This window comes from Lampris incognitus, chromosome 13, assembly GCF_029633865.1.
Source record: "Lampris incognitus isolate fLamInc1 chromosome 13, fLamInc1.hap2, whole genome shotgun sequence".
NCBI classification, from domain to species: Eukaryota; Metazoa; Chordata; class Actinopteri; order Lampriformes; family Lampridae; genus Lampris; species Lampris incognitus.
Genome location: NC_079223.1, coordinates 1,840,797 through 1,857,341, shown reverse-complemented (window position 1 = coordinate 1,857,341; position 16,545 = coordinate 1,840,797). Strand labels below are relative to the sequence as shown.

At 47.2% G+C, this 16,545-nt stretch overlaps 1 protein-coding gene across 1 annotated transcript in view; it reads right to left on the bottom strand.

Annotated features, from left to right (window-relative positions):
* Window positions 1–16,545, bottom strand: part of LOC130122972 (calcineurin subunit B type 1) — a 64,382-nt gene that overhangs the window by 46,859 nt on the left and 978 nt on the right. The window lies entirely within an intron of this gene.

The following is a 16,545-nucleotide window of genomic DNA, read 5'->3' as shown; positions in this document are numbered from 1 at the left end:
CAGCACACTAAGTCGTCCCTCGAACCTTTTCTGATCCCGGCCAGACGTTTCGACCACGTGCATGTGGACCCGGTGGGCCCTCTACCTTCTTCACAGGGTTTTACGCACCTGCTCACAATGGTGGATCGGACCACCAGGTGGCCAGAGGCTGTCCCTCTGTCCTCCACAACATCCTCGGACGTTGCACGCGCGTTTCTTTCCTCCTGGGTCGCCCGTTTCGGCACTCCGTCAGATATCACCTCAGACAGGGGTCCCCAGTTCGGCTCCTAAGGAGGACCTCGACGCTTCGCCCGCTGAGCTGGTGCTCGGTCAGCCGCTCCGCGTCCCTGGGGAATTTTTGCCTGGGAGTTCCGCTCCTCGACCCCGTCCGGCCGTTTATCCTTTTTTGTCCGACAGCACTCGGGTTCCAGGCCCCGTTCCCCACTGTTTTCCGCGGTCGTTCCTGCCTGCGGAGCTCATGTCGGCTCGTTTTGTTTTTGTACGGCATGATGCTCACCGCTCGCCCCTCCAACCCCCATACGATGGCCCATTTCGGGTTCTTGAGACGGGTCCTAAGGGTTTTGTGCTGGATATGGGTGGGCGTAGGGAGCGTGTCACGCTTGATAGGCTTAAACCGGCGCACAGGGTGGCAGACGAAGTTGTGTTTCCAACCCAGGTTCCCCGTTGGGGTCGTCCTCCTTCCAGGACCCCGGCAGTGTCGTCACGGGTTCAGCGTTCTGCTTCTCAGCCGGCTTTGGACTGTGTTTCACCTACTGTTTCGGCTGAGGGACGGCGCAGCCATTATGGCAGGCTGCTTAAGCCTCCAGTGAGACACTAAGTTTCCTTCCAGGAGTCCCTTCTGGGTGTTGGGGGGGGGGGCTGTGTGGCGGACACTAGGGGCTCTGCCTCTCACCCAGCAGGGCTGGGGGCTGGGGGCGTGGTCTACGTTGGGGGCGTGGTTTACATTCCCGGGCTCTCTGGTGCAAGGTTGTTCCTGTTTCAGTTTGGTTTTGGAGCTGAGAAATAAAGTTCAAACTCGCCTTCGTCTCCTGTGTTGTTCCTCATCCTGCCACAATATAAGTATCATATATTAGTGTAAACTACTAATAGGACACGTTAGCCCCTAGCCGAGCGGTTAGTGATGTCGCCTTGTGGTGCAGTACACCTCGTATCGAATCCCGCACCGGGCAAGAAAATAACTGGTTACATTAGTTATGTTAAATAAGGATCATATGTTATTTATATTATATAAGTATCATATATTCAGATATACAGTCATAATAGAGTCGTAGTTTTTTTTATAACTCAAATCCTCATCAGCTGACTGCAGTGTTGAGTGGCAGGCATGTGCTGGTCTGTGTCAATCCAACGTAACTGCATGAGACAGTAGCTTACAGTGACACAAGCCAAGAGGCTTTAACCTGTGTGTGAGACAAAACCTCTCGTTGTGTATTGAATGTATATGTGTATTAAATGACATCTCTGTGTTAATACGGTGGACCTGAGTTCTGCAGAAACTCTGCACGCTAACCCTGCTTTAAGTGTTTTGGTGTCTTAAAGGAAAGTTAACAGAAGGTCTTTAGGAATCAGGAACACTTCAGGAACACTTTGTGGTTTCACTTCATGCACTTGTGTACATGAAATGAAACAAAATGCCGTTTCCCCCAAACCAACAGTACAACACACATCCAAAAACTACAAGAACACACATACCCAAACTAACACACACATCCAAACTAACACACATACCCAAACTAACACACACATCCAAACTAACACACACATCCAAACTAACACACATACCCAAACTAACACACATACCCAAACACACACATCCAAACTAACACACATACCCAAACTAACACACACATCCAAACTAACACACACATCCAAACTAACACACATACCCAAACTAAACAAAAAAAAATTACTGTCCAAGGGAACGAACGCCAGCCAGGAGGACTGTCGGAACCACTGGTCTGCATGGGCAAGCACTTAGCTTAGCTCGCCCTGCTTAGCCCACCCTCGGCATTCCCTCCTCAGGTGTGGCTCCAGGCAGGGGCCGTGGTCCCTGGGCCCACCGGACAAAGCAGACCAAGCTCTCCCGGCTGATCCAGTGTCAGCTCTCCCAGCCAGACACTCTCGACACACCTCCCTGCACTCCTCACAACGACATCAAAAGCACCACAGTCAACGCCAGGTGAGGCCGCCACCAGACCACCCTCGGCGTTATCGGAACTGCCGAGCTGTATGGGCTAGCAGTTAGCTTAGCCTGCCCCATTCTCCCAGCCATCAAACGAAGACAAAACTTAGACGCAGACGTGGACAAAGACACTGCATGGACAGTAATGGGTGAGGCTGCCGCAAACATGAATTCACACCGCCATCTTCCCACACATGGAGTCACATTGTGGGCAGCTAATTTGTATGAGAAAAGATTAGAACTGCATGTTCCAAAGCCAAATCCCGATTATTTTACTGTTACTGCTACTACTGATCATGAGTATCATCCACCTGGACAACTTGAGGAACAGCAAGTACCACACTTAGCAAATCATGTCAAGATTCTGACATTACCACTGCAATTATCCATGATGATGGATGTATGTATGGCAAACCATTTCACAGTGCAGTCCCATGACAAATACTAACATACTGAAATACCAACAAATACCAACACATTCAAAGACCTGTAGTCACACCACAGTGACTACATTTGATGTGATGTTCCATCACCAGTCCCTAGCTGTGTTTTCCTCAGACAAGCTTGTAAAACAAGTGAGAACAGAGTGGTTCAGGGGTGACGTGTTTTCTTGACCAACCTGGAAATCTCCCCCCCCCCATTGTTTCTTTTGACTCGGTCTCCATGGGAAAAATGAAGAGGGTTTTGGTAAACTGCACGAGGTCTGTGGTCAACCCAGGTTTTAAGGGATTTTGTCCTATCAGATAATCTCATTAAATTAGACTAACAATGCATTTAGAATTCTTCATTTCCCACTCCTGATGGAGATGTGTGAGTCCAGATTCTGTGTCTATCAAGGATGAGGCTGGAGCATGACAACAACACCCTTCTGTAAAATAGTTCAACTGACAACTACATGAACAATTGCTGGGACTTGTCAGTTTGCCAATGTAACTGCACAAAACATTTACTCAGTGTTCCTTTATATTGTCTAAAATATTCACAATCCATTTTCTATGAACACATTACTATCAACGCTTTATCAAACCCTTTGGACTGTCTCCCATTTCCCAGTGTTCATTCAAATCATGCATCTTTGTGCAGCGTGCATGCCATCACGTCCCCCACTGTAACGCATGGCCTGCTCTCACAGGACTGTGCCATCCAGAAACCCTGCATGGGGGTGGGGTGTGGGATATAGTTAGTATTGGCCCATGTACAACAGTCACATCCACAGCCATCCCTCTCTCCACCCTGCCATTCCATCCAACATTGCAGTGTTGTGCATCGGGGCCATCAATCTGATTGCTGGCAAGAGTGACTGCGTGGTCACGTTGGAGCTAGTGGGGAGTTCCCTTCCCTGGTGTAAAAGAGTAAGAGAGAGGACAAAGGAGAACAGCAAAGAGAAATAAGGAATACCCAAGACAGAAAGCGAGAGAGATGAAGGGATGCCCAGGGCCTGTAAGCACCCGACTGAGATCATCCATCATAATTCTCGAAGCTCTGGAGGAAAACGCAGGCCAAAAGTGAGCTGGCAGTCTGGACACACTGCATGCTCAGTGGATACCGGTTCAATACTGCAGCACTGAAATTTAATAATCAGAGGTTGGGTCAGATAAGAGTAGTTGTTTTTTTTTTTTGGTCCCCCCCCCCTTTTTTTTTTCCCCTCCTCAATTATACTTGGCCAATTACCCCACTCATTCACGCTGTCCTGGTCTCTGCTCCACCCCCTCTGCTGAGCCGGGGGGGGGGGGGCTGCAGAATACCACGTCTCCTCCAATACATGTGGCGTCACCAGCCGCTTCTTTTCACCTGACGGTGAGGAGTTTCACCAGGGGGACGTAGCGCATGGGAGGTTCACACTATTCCCCCCAGTACCCCCCCCAAACGGGCGCTCCAACCGACCTGAGGAGGCGCTAGTGCAGCGACCAGGACACATACCCATATCTGGCTTCCCACCCACACAGATACGGCCAATTGTGTTTGTAGGGACCCCTGACCAAGCCGGAGGTAATACAGGGATTCGAACCATTGATCCCAGTGTTGGTAGGCAATGGAAAAGACCACTACACTACCCGAGCGCCCCCGTTAGAGTAGTTCTTTGCGATTAAGCAATATCAATATTTTGTCAAATGAAAAATCCTTGATTTTGAATAATCACAGGCAGATTATTTGTTTAGCAGCATACATATGGATGATCACCAGGCAGCCTGTCACACAGCTGCAGAATGCGACCTGTCCTGCAGAATGCTACCTGTCCTGCAGAATGCGACCTATCCTGCAGAATGCTACCTGTCCTGCAGAATGCGACCTGTCCTGAAGAATGCTACCTGTCCTGCAGAATGTTACCTGTCCTGCAGAATGTTATCTGTCCTGCAGAATGTTATCTGTCCTGCAGAATGCTACTTGAGCTGCAGAATGTTACCTGTCCTGCAGAATGCTACCTGTGCTGCAGAATGTTACCTGTGCTGCAGAATGCTACCTGTGCTGCAGAATACTACCTGTCCTGCATAATGCTACCTGTCCTGCATAATGCTACCTGTGCTGCAGAACGTTATCTGTCCTGCAGAATGTTATATGTCCTGCAGAATGCTACCTGTCCTGCAGAATGCTACCTGAGCTGCAGAATGTTATCTGTCCTGCAGAATACTACCTGTCCTGCAGAATGTTACCTGTGCTGCAGAATGCTACCTGTCCTGCAGAATGCTACCTGTCCTGCAGAATGCTACCTGTCCTGAAGAATGCTACCTGAGCTGCAGAATGTTATCTGTCCTGCAGAATACTACCTGTCCTGCAGAATGCTACCTGTGCTGCAGAATGCTACCTGTCCTGCAGAATACTACTTGTACTGCAGAATGCTACCTGTGCTGCAGAATGCGACCTGTCCTGCAGAATGCTACCTGTCCTGCAGAATGCTACCTGTCCTGAAGAATGCGACCTGTCCTGCAGAATGCTACCTGTCCTGCAGAATGCGACCTGTCCTGAAGAATGCTACCTGTCCTGCAGAATGTTACCTGTCCTGCAGAATGCTACTTGAGCTGCAGAATGTTACCTGTCCTGCAGAATGCTACCTGTGCTGCAGAATGCTACCTGTGCTGCAGAATACTACTTGTCCTGCAGAATGCTACCTGTGCTGCATAATGCTACCTGTCCTGCATAATGCTACCTGTGCTGCAGAATGCTACCTGTCCTGCATAATGCTACCTGTGCTGCAGAACGTTATCTGTCCTGCAGAATGTTATATGTCCTGCAGAATGCTACCTGTGCTGCAGAATGCTACCTGTCCTGCAGAATGCTACCTGAGCTGCAGAATGTTATCTGTCCTGCAGAATGCTACCTGTGCCGCATAATGCTACCTGTCCTGCATAATGCTACCTGTGCTGCAGAACGTTATCTGTCCTGCAGAATGTTATATGTCCTGCAGAATGCTACCTGTGCTGCAGAATGCTACCTGTCCTGCAGAATGCTACCTGTCCTGCATAATGCTACCTGTGCTGCAGAACGTTATCTGTCCTGCAGAATGTTATATGTCCTGAAGAATGCTACCTGTGCTGCAGAATGCTACCTGTCCTGCAGAATGCTACCTGAGCTGCAGAATGTTATCTGTCCTGCAGAATGCTACCTGTGCTGCAGAATGCTACCTGTCCTGCAGAATGCTACCTGTGCTGCAGAATGCTACCTGTGCTGCAGAATACTACTTGTACTGCAGAATGCTACCTGTGCTGCAGAATGTTATCTGTCCTACAGAATGTTATGTCCTGCAGAATGTTATGTCCTGCAGAATGCTACTTGTACTGCAGAATGCTACCTGTGCTGCAGAATGTTATCTGTCCTACAGAATGTTATCTGTCCTGCAGAATGTTATCTGTCCTGCAGAATGTTATCTGTCCTGCAGAATGCTACCTGTGCTCGGCTGCCTGCACACTAGCTCAGGTAAGGTAGGTAGTGTGTTTGGTTGGCCCACATGGAATTTTCCTCGGGGTGGCTACTCGTTACAGCTCTGAATTAACCCAGAATCTCTCCAGCTAAATGTGGTGCAGGTTTATAGACCCAACTATTTAATTAACAATTAGATAATCATTGGCCCAGGTGGTGAAGACAGTACAGAGGATTGTGTACCTGTATGCTGGCCACCTACATAGGAAAGCCAGCAACATTAGCAAAGATGCAACACACCCAGGTCACTGCCTGTTTGAACCCTTGCCATCGAGGAAAAGATACCGCACCATCAAAACCTGGACTAACAGGCTGAGGAACAGCTTCTTCCCCAGAGCTGTAGCCTCCATCACCCCCCCCCCCACACACACACACACACACACACACACCTGCCTATAGCTGCTCAGGACTAACTGCTACTAAAGCCGCTGCAATATGGACAACTATGTGCAATAACCCCATGCACTGTTTTGAACTTTAAAAGCTGCTGCTGTCTTTTATTGTCTTATCATTTTTACTACCTCACTTATTTTCACTACCTCACTTTTTATCATAAATGTTGTTTGTCCTTGTTTTTATCTTGTTTTTTAATCATTTGCCTTGTCTAGTGCTGCTGGTCTGAGTCACCAAATTAAATTTCATTGTATGTATACAATGACAATAAAGCATCTTATCTTACATATCATCAAAACGACTTCTGCTGTTTGATCCACAACTCGTGTGTGTGTGTGTGTGTGTGTGTGTGTGTGTGTATATATATATATGTATATATATATATATATATATATAAATTGTAGAAAACTTTGGAATGCTTTTGTTTTAGATATGCTTATTTAGGCTGACATATAGACATCAGCTAAAAGTTCACTTTATAACCACATTTAGCCAAGTTTAGCCTAAAAACAATCAGTTTTAGCTCAGATGACGTGTAAGCTGAAAGTGATTAAAAGTGAAGGTTTGGTACACATCTACACCTCAAACAAAACGTCCATGAATAAAACAAAACCAATTAAAAGTATGGTAGCACAATATATGGACTTGCATTGTGCGTCTTGTGCCTTCAGAAAGCACGTTTGAAAACATGGTCAAGCGTATCCGATTATGTAGAAAAATAGCTGCAAGCCATGCTATCAAACTAGAATTCTTTCTTTTTCCGTTTCTACAAACACAGTTTCCTCACTCCATCCACGCCATCTTAAAGCTTAATGACTCGTGTGTTAGCACCATCTTTTGTAACAAGTTTACACAGGTGAGAATATGTGCATGACCACTACATGTGTGTATTGGTTTTTTTTTTTTATTATTTCTTTCAGAATTTTCCACCTTCATTTGACAGTGACATCCTGAAATATTTCCTGAAAGGATCGTGGTAGAGCCTCTATTGTTGAATGAGACAGTGAAGCTGCTATGCTCTTCTCTCCAAAATTTGGTGTACCAGGTATTTTTCCATTCCATTTTCCAAAAGCAAAGCCAAGAGAGAATTGCTGCTGCTGACTGAACATAGCCGCTCCATTTCTGATCAACGGCGCTCAGTGAAAACTGAACAGAACATGGAAAAAGACATTATTCTGTATTGGACTAGCTATGCAAAGCTTCCGTTCAACATTTTTGCACTTTTACATCATATTTATGTTCCAGACTTGGCAAACTACTGTCAGTAGTTTGGCAGACCCAACTCTGAGCTCCAACAAGTGACACTCAGGTGGGTGGAGCTACCTCAGAGCTTGGAGAATAGCTGAGAGGTCAGCAAGCGGGGTTGTACTCGCTGTCCAGAGGTGGCAAAACCAGGTGCGTATGTGTATTCTCTCCACCTATGTACAAAAATAGGCTGATCTCCTTCCCCTACCTAGCTGAAGAGTGGTGGCGATTAGAACCAACTAGTATAATTCATGGGTGGAGCAAATACATGGTTAGGACATTTACTTCCTGGACCTGGTTTTGCCACCTCTGTTACTCTCTTCACCTTCTTCTTCACTTCCCATGGACCTGAACAACAAACCATGCAATGCAATGCTTGGGGAGAGAGACAGCTGCTGCTGGTGAAGTCTTCTTCTGGGTTTCTGTGGGGCTACTACACAGAAGCGGCCTAGCCTCAGATATGCTGTAGTATTTTAGGACATGACACACAGGATTAGCGTGGGGAATTACTTTGCATTTATTTTATTTTTTTGCGGCACAAAGAAACAGCTCTGCTTTCCTGAAACTGCATATTTTACTTATCAATGGTGGTTCTCCATAGGTCAAAGGGTGGAGCCTAGCACTCCCTACCACTGGTAAGGTGAAGGGTGGGTGTCATTCCTACTGTAGCCTTCTATTAATAAGGTGTAGGCCAAATATTCATGGCTTTGTAAGGGGCTATAGACACTAGTAGCTGGCAAACATGGCTTATTGTGTTATATATAGCCACCAGACCTGACAAGACTGTTTTTACTGGCAAAACAGTCAGTCAGTTCTGTTCCGATATGAGACGTGGGATGCCTTTGGTACACCATGAACATCATCATATTGTTAAATATAAAGGAGAGCGAACCATCCACTTCAGTAATGACACACATATTGACACCATATGTTTGTTTACCAATACTGCCCTTACCGTTTCTGCTGCAGCAGTTAAGAGACTTACAGAAGAGCAGCTTTGCCTTTAAGGATTATAAGGTTACTATCCCGGGCCTGACTCAAGGTGGACCGTGTGACGGCTAGTTTGGGATCAGGAATAACCATCTCTTCTTCACCTAACTGATGCATGCAACGAGCTTCTCTACTTGCGCCACAGATAATGGGCCTTCCAGAGAGAACGTGGATGACGGTCAAATGAGAGGAAAAAAAGAGATGTAGGAAGAATGAGTATAATGGAGTCTGTTAGGTGGCGAGAGAGAATGAGACAGAGTAAGAGAGTGAGACAGGTAGCTTGAAATAGAGCCCAAATGAGACATACAGACAGATGCACAGAGAGAAAGACAGAGAGAGGGGGACGCATGATGGCTCATCAATAATGCATGCTTCATTCAGAATCAACTATGCTCCAGCACACAACACGCATTTTGCATGATGAACAGGCTGTTATCTGTACTGGTTCAACCTTCTGTTGCAGCCGACCCAAAAACTCTGCTAATTATAGACACGCAGAACCCATCTACGACCTGGAAGAGCCGGACAGCACAGTCCAGCTGGACTGCAGACTCACAGGAGCTTCAGGAAAGGCCTTCAAATACAGTGTGCCATTTGTATACCTTATAAGGCTGAAACAAAAGAGTTACTACCAGTTATTCCAGTATCTGATGCTTCTTTATTCTATGAAATGTCAAAAATCATGATTATTACCCATTATAAGTGCCCAGATCCCTTAGTGATGTCTTAAGACTGTCCTTAGTCTGCCCAACGGCCAATGAAAAAAAAAGGAAGCCTTAATAATTTCATAGCGACATGAGTCGAATGACGCAAGCAGATCTTGTGAGGCTGTACCATGTCGGCTGCTTCTACTTAAAACAATAAGTGATGATTGTCGTTTTAGTTTAATTGTTTTTTCCTAAAATCAATTTAATTATAATTGATTCATTTCCTGGAGCGCCACTAATCAATCAGTCAGCTGATTGTTCCAGTATGCCGACAGCTGTGTATGTTGTGTTGTCTGCACAGTAAGTGAAATCCTACTGCCTCCGTACTGTGTGAGAGTATACAGATAAACATGCTTCCCTACTGTCAGCAGAGGATTGTGTACATGTGTACATGTACTGTAACAGGTGACTACAGTACATATACACACATGGCGGTTTTCACATCATGCATGAGTATGAACGTACACCACCCTGGAGCAGGCAGCACACCGCTGTCACCAGACTACGTTCCTGCACTCTAAGCAGCTGGTTATTAAACCCAGTCTGACTCGAATATGGGCTGAACACACAATACTGATGTCACGTTACATGTCTGTACAAGAGCACATGCTTGTGGGGCCCAGCCTACAGTAACTGATGTTGTCTGAGCAATCAGTCCTTGCTTTCTTTGGATCTGGAATGCACTAAAGAGCTTCTATTTTTTTCAAAAGAATAGTTCATTCAGCTGCTCGCCACATGGTGTGGGATGCCAGCCGCAGAGTGAGACAGGTCTATCACGCTCACAAAGTTCAATGCAAGTATGGATCAGTGGCGGCTGGTGCTAACAATTTTTTTTGGGGGGGCACCCCTGATAAAATGTATAGGCTACATTGTCCTTCTTAATAACTCCGTGACTGTGTGGGCATTAAAGCAGCTGTCAGGTGTGCTGTGCCAAGGTAAATTGCGCCCCCCCCCCAAAAAAAATGTTAGCACCAGCCGCCACTGGTATGGATACTCAAACTGTCTGACAGCACTGGAAAAAAGCTTGGCTGGTGAGTGAGGTGAGCATGAGAGCAAGATCTCAAGATCCAGCATTGTGATTACACCTCAATCATTATGTTAAGCTGCAAATCTGCAATTAGTGGACCAGTATCGGGAAAGTGAGAGGCAGAGAAACAGAGAGCGTTCTCGCCCAGCTCTCTCATGCTAAGCTTACAAGACTTACCCTCCTCCATTCAAATATGTCTGCGGGCCTAAAGCTCGCTTCATTGCTGAGCTTTATGATGAACACCCTCCATCCCTCAAAGTAGACTTACTGCAGCGCTATACACCCTTTTATGACCTACGTCACGCAGAGTGCCAGTGCATATTTTTTTTTTACATTTATTTCTGATTTTTCCCTTTTTTCTCCCAATTTAGGGGCCAATTCATCCCTATTTTAATTCAAACAGCCGCCCTCGTACCGCATGCGTTCGCCAACTGCATCTCTCCGGCCGGCAGTCTCGAAGGAGACGCCTCCCCACTTTCGTGACAAGGTGAATCCAGGCCGAACCACACTGCTTTTTCCCCACACACACACAGAGACGCATTCATGCGATGAACACAAGCCGACTCCGCCCCCCTTCCGAACACAGCGTTGCCAGTTACTGCTGCTTCATCGAGTCCGGCCATAGTCGGATCTGACGAGACCGGGGCGCGACCCCCGGTCCCCAGTGGGCAACTGCATTGACACAAAGCCGATGCTTAGACCGCTACACCACCGCGGACTCAGAGTGCCAGTGGATTTTTGATGGATTGATATTTACATTTTTAAAATGTCCTCTTGTTGTGTTGTGGGTTGCCAGAACAGGTCTAGCAAAACTAAAGGTATTAATTTCTAGCGCATTCCACCGGGGAAAAGACCGTTCAATGCAAACAGGCAGGGATTGTGGCTACAAGCAATAAAACGAGTCCGGATAAATACATAAGTGGCTACCATAACAAATAGAAGTTATATTGTAGCATAAATAAGAGGTTATAGCATACAATTGTATGGTCGCAAATAATAAAATCAATTTTTGCTGCCAAAATGTGCGTGCATACTAAAATCACATGATCACGGTTTACCAACTGTAAAAGGGTGTATTCTGTGGTTCCGTGTCGCACTTCAGAAGAAACCTCTAGTATATCCAACACAGCCTCCTAATACAGCCGTGATAAGCCTGAGTTATACGCAAGTAGTCAGTCACATATGCATCAATACGTATTTCTCCATTGTTTAAATATGGGGCTTGCACCGATTAATTAAAGTAATTTCAATCAAAGCATAGCCATAAATTAAGAATGACTTGTTGCTTTGCACAGACATCCAGTTGCACCACTTTTTGCTCCTCAAGGCACTATCTTATCAACTCCCACGATTCTTGCACTGAAATATAGCCTGGGGTGTGTCTGTGCGTGTGTGTTAAGGCCTGACACCTGATGTGCAAATATGAACATAATTAGCAAAATCACACTAGCTCAGATGAACTGTTGCAGGCCTAATCCTCTCACACGTTCCTGTCCGCACGTTGGGCTTACCTACAAAGGCTTTGGAAGGCCTCGTAACACAAACAAAACCACAAATACTTAAAGCTTCTTATGCCTGTACCTAGAAGTAACAGTTATATTTGCATAATACCACATCCACGAAAACAAGTTGGACTGCAGGATATTTGTTTTTTAGCTCGACACTTGAGAATCAAAGGTGTCAAGTCGCTGTAGGTGGAACAAATGCATGGATCTGTGTTGGTTACAACCACTGACGTATGGTTGCATCGGTGAAAGAAAATGGTGTCAGAAGTACACATGGTGTATGTACAAAGTAAGAAAACTTCACTTCAGAGGAGGGGAACATGAGAAACCTACATAAGCAATTTACACGTACTTCTTTTTTCGAGAGCCCAACCGATAAATCGGCATGCCGACATTATCAGCTGATATGAGCTAATTGCAGATAAATAAGTATCACCATTTATAATGGCAAATAAATGAAAAAAGAATCGGAGAGACAAAAGACTGTTGTTGCATAGTTTTCCACTCCACTGTTGGCCACACATGTGGTTGTAACGCCACAAATCCCAACAATCAGCTGACCCGAGGAGAGTAGACCGCAGTGAAGTCAGTTTTAAGTTGGATATTCAACAGACATTCACTCCGGATCCAGCAGCTTTCCCGGTGGTTAAGGGCGAGCACTTGGAGGAGAGCTAAGCGTCCTCGTACTGCCAACACTGGGTGAAACTGAGTAAGAAGACGCTGCTGGATCCAGAGTGAATGTCTGTCAAACATCCAACTTAAAACTCACTTCACCGCCATGAAGAATAGCCCATGACAGAGCTCAACTGTGTTCATGGTAAGTTGATAATTGTCCTGTGAAATACATCACTTAAATAATAATAACAATAATCATAAATATCCTAAATAAATAGCCTAAATAAGTCTGACAACATTCATGTCAGCCATGCCTGGTTTTGCTGCAGTAACATGAAAGCTGGTACCATCAGTCAAATATCACAATTATGTTTAATGCTACGCTAGATGAGCGGTATCGGCTAAGCTGTTGACAAACCCGATTGTAGGTTTATGAAACAGTGTGGTGGTTCTAGCAAGTAAACAAACAATGGTCCTATCATTGCTCCCTCATCACTTCTAGAAATTCTCTGGCAACATCGCTTGCTTACAGCGGCTTACACCCATCAACCGCAACACTAAAACCACCTGCCTAATATTGTGTAGGTCCCCTCTTGTGCCGCCTAAACAGCTCTGACCCATCGAGGCATGGCCTCCACAGGACCTCTGAATGTGTCCTCTGGTATCTGGCACCAAGACATTAGCAGCAGAGCTTTCAAGTCCTGTAAGTAACAAGGTGGAGCCTCCATGGATCAGACTTATTTTTCCAGCACATCCCACAGATGCTCAATCGAACTGAGGAATTTGGAGGCCAAGGCAACACCTTGAACTCTTTGTCATGTTCCTCAAACCATTCCTGAACAATTTTTTGCAGTGTGGCAGAGTGCATTATCCTGTTGAAAGAGGCCACTGCCATTAGGAAATACCATTGTCATGAAGGGGTGTACATGGTCTGCAACGATGTTTAGGTAGGTGGTACATGTCAAAGTAACAGCCACATGAATGCCAGGACCCAAGGTTTCCCAGCAGAACATTGTCCAGAGCATCACACTGCCTCCGCCGGCTTGTCTTCTTCCCATAGTGCATCCTGGTGCCCTCTCTTCCCCATGTAAATGACGCACCTGGCCGTCCACATGACGTAAAAGAAAACCTGATTCATCAGACCAGACCACCTTCTTCCACTGCTCCATGGTCCAGTTCTGACGCTCATGTTCCAATTGTAGGCCCTTTCGGTGGTGCGCAGGGGTCATCATGGGCACTGACTGGTCTGTGGCTACACAGCCCCATATGCAGCAATCTGTGATACAGTAGCTCTACTGTGGGATCAGACCAGACGGGCTAGCCTTCACTCCCCACATGTATCAGTGAGCCTTAGGTGCCCATGACCCTGTTGCCAGTTCACTTGTTGTCCTTCCTTAGACAACTTTTGATAGGTACTGACCACTGCATACCAGGAACACCCCACAAGACCTGCTGTTTTAGGGATGCTCTGACCCAGTCGTCTAGAACTGAATGTTCAATTGCTGCCTAACATTTGCCACATCTTAAAAGATACCATTGTAGCGAGATAATGTTATTCACTTGACCTGTCAGTGGTTTTAATGTTTTGGCTGATTGGTATATAAGGCTTTCTATTGCTAAACTAGGTTGCCCACAACGCTAGCTAATACCACGTTTATCAGTGCAAGACTGCTAACATTAATGAGTGATGAGACTATAGCGTTGAACTTCCATCCACCCATTATCCAAACCGCTTATCCTGCTCTCAGGGTCGCGGGGATGCTGGAGTCTATCCCAGCAGTCATTGGGCGGCAGACGGGGAGACACCCTGAACAGGCCGCCAGACCATCACAGGGCAGCGTTTAACTTATTCTCCCTAAATAAAGCAATGGTAAATATACCTGTGACTCGCATGTATGGAGTTACAGTCGGTGCAGTGGAAAAGATGAAACCAGAGTACACGTAGTAGATCAATGTCAGCTCAACAAGTATCTAACACGGCTTGGTAGCAAAAGTTATCCAGCTTCCCTTTCAGTTGTAGTGTGAAAAACCACAGTCGCAAGTCCTCGTTGCAGACAGTCATGTAGTGTCAGATGCGTTCAACAGCAGCGTTTACTCTAGGTCACTGCATCGATTTACAGCATCGTTCAAGATGGGGCAGGGTTAGCGTTAGGGACTATTTATGAGAATAAAACAAGTTTCTTTTTAACTGCATTATGTCCTCTTATCTTGGTGAGGACTCTTATGTAACTACACATAACACCGTGTCAAGAGTGGACGCGAGTGTACGACTATCGCGTTACATCGGACGCTGTCTGTCCACACTGAAACCATCATGTGAACAGACCACGTACCTATCAGCTGTGCGCTTGAGACCAGACTGGAGACGTTCCTCGTCCATGACACAGCACTTTTCAACGTGAGCGACAGGAAGTAGATTGAAAACAGGGGGTCCGACAAAAGTTCAGCACAGAACGGTGCGCAGCATCCCACTGCGCAGTGCCCAGAAAGCATCCGGAGGATGGCCTTCTTCTGGCCCTGACACAATGGATGTGAGCCTGAAGTGGTCCACATGTATAACAGCAAATATGGCCCAAATATCACAAAACTAATATGAGCCACCTTTGGCAAATATGTGGCACATACAGCACTGCTGTGGCTTGGTTCTGGCCCAGATCTGGCAAACAGGAGCGGACCGCCCAAGTGTCATCATTCCACGCGGTATGTGGGCCGGATGAAGTGTCGGGTGTGGGCCGGGTCCGGGCCACAGCAATTTCACTATCTGTGCTGCATCGCTCGGGGACAGTTAGGACATTAGAATAGAAAATAAAGCCATCAGCTGATTTTGTCACTGACGCTCGCTCGTGTGGCATTCAGATTGAACACAGTGGAGCAAATGTTCGGGAAAATCTTTCTTAAGTTACGTGTTTCTGAAAAAAGGAAGAATATTGGCCAATATATCCATCATCAGATTTTAAATCCTCAAATATTGAAATCGGTATCAGTCTTAAAAATCCTATATCGGCCAGGCTCAGCCCAAACTGAAACTTACACTGCAAGTCAACAACTTTCTCAATGTCAGCCCATTACTGCCACCTGAATTAAAATAAGGGTTTTATCCACCGGGACTGTGAAATAAACCATCTGCCTTCTGATGGCATGCAACCATCTGCTAGAGCTGGGCCTAGTGCAAAGCCAAGGTACTAACCTTACTAGATAGACTACCTAACACAGACTGCAGCGATGCAGAACACATCCAGATTGAGTGGGCTGGTTTGGACAGTGTATGCTGGCTGGACCAGGACTTCAGCTGGTGGTTCACCGTGGCTTTTCTCTTCTTCTTCTTTTTTACATTAGCTATTGCTCAATCCGTATGTGGGTGGCGCATGATTGCTAGGCAGCATATGGTCCCCTTAGAATCAGACCATTCCGCTCCAAGCTCAAGCAGCGCCCCTTCCCCCAGCAGCAGAGCAGCACACACTGACTGGCAGGCGGGCGGGCAGGCAGGCAGGCAGGTAGGCAGGCAAGTAGGCAGGCAGGCGGGCAGGCAGGCAGGCAGGCAGGCGGGCAGGCAGGCGGGCCGGCAGGCAGGCAGGCAGGCAGGCAGGCAGGCAGGCGGGCGGGCAGGCAGGTAGGCAGACAGGTAGGTAGGCCGGCGGGCCGGCAGGCAGGCAGGCAGGCAAGCGGGCAGGCAGGCAGGCGGGTAGGCAAGTAGGCGGGCGGGCAGGTAGGCAGACAGGTAGGTAGGCCGGCGGGCCGGCAGGCAGGCAGGCAGGCAGGCGGGCGGGCGGGCGGGCAGGTAGGCAGACAGGTAGGTAGGCCGGCGGGCCAGCAGGCAGGCAGGCGGGCGGGCAGGCAGGCAGGCGGGCGGGCGGGCAGGTAGGTAGGCAGGCGGGCGGGCGGGCAGGCAGGCAGGCAGGCAGGTAGGCCGGCGGGCCAGCAGGCAGGCAGGCGGGCGGGCAGGCAGGCAGGCGGGCAGGCCACAGC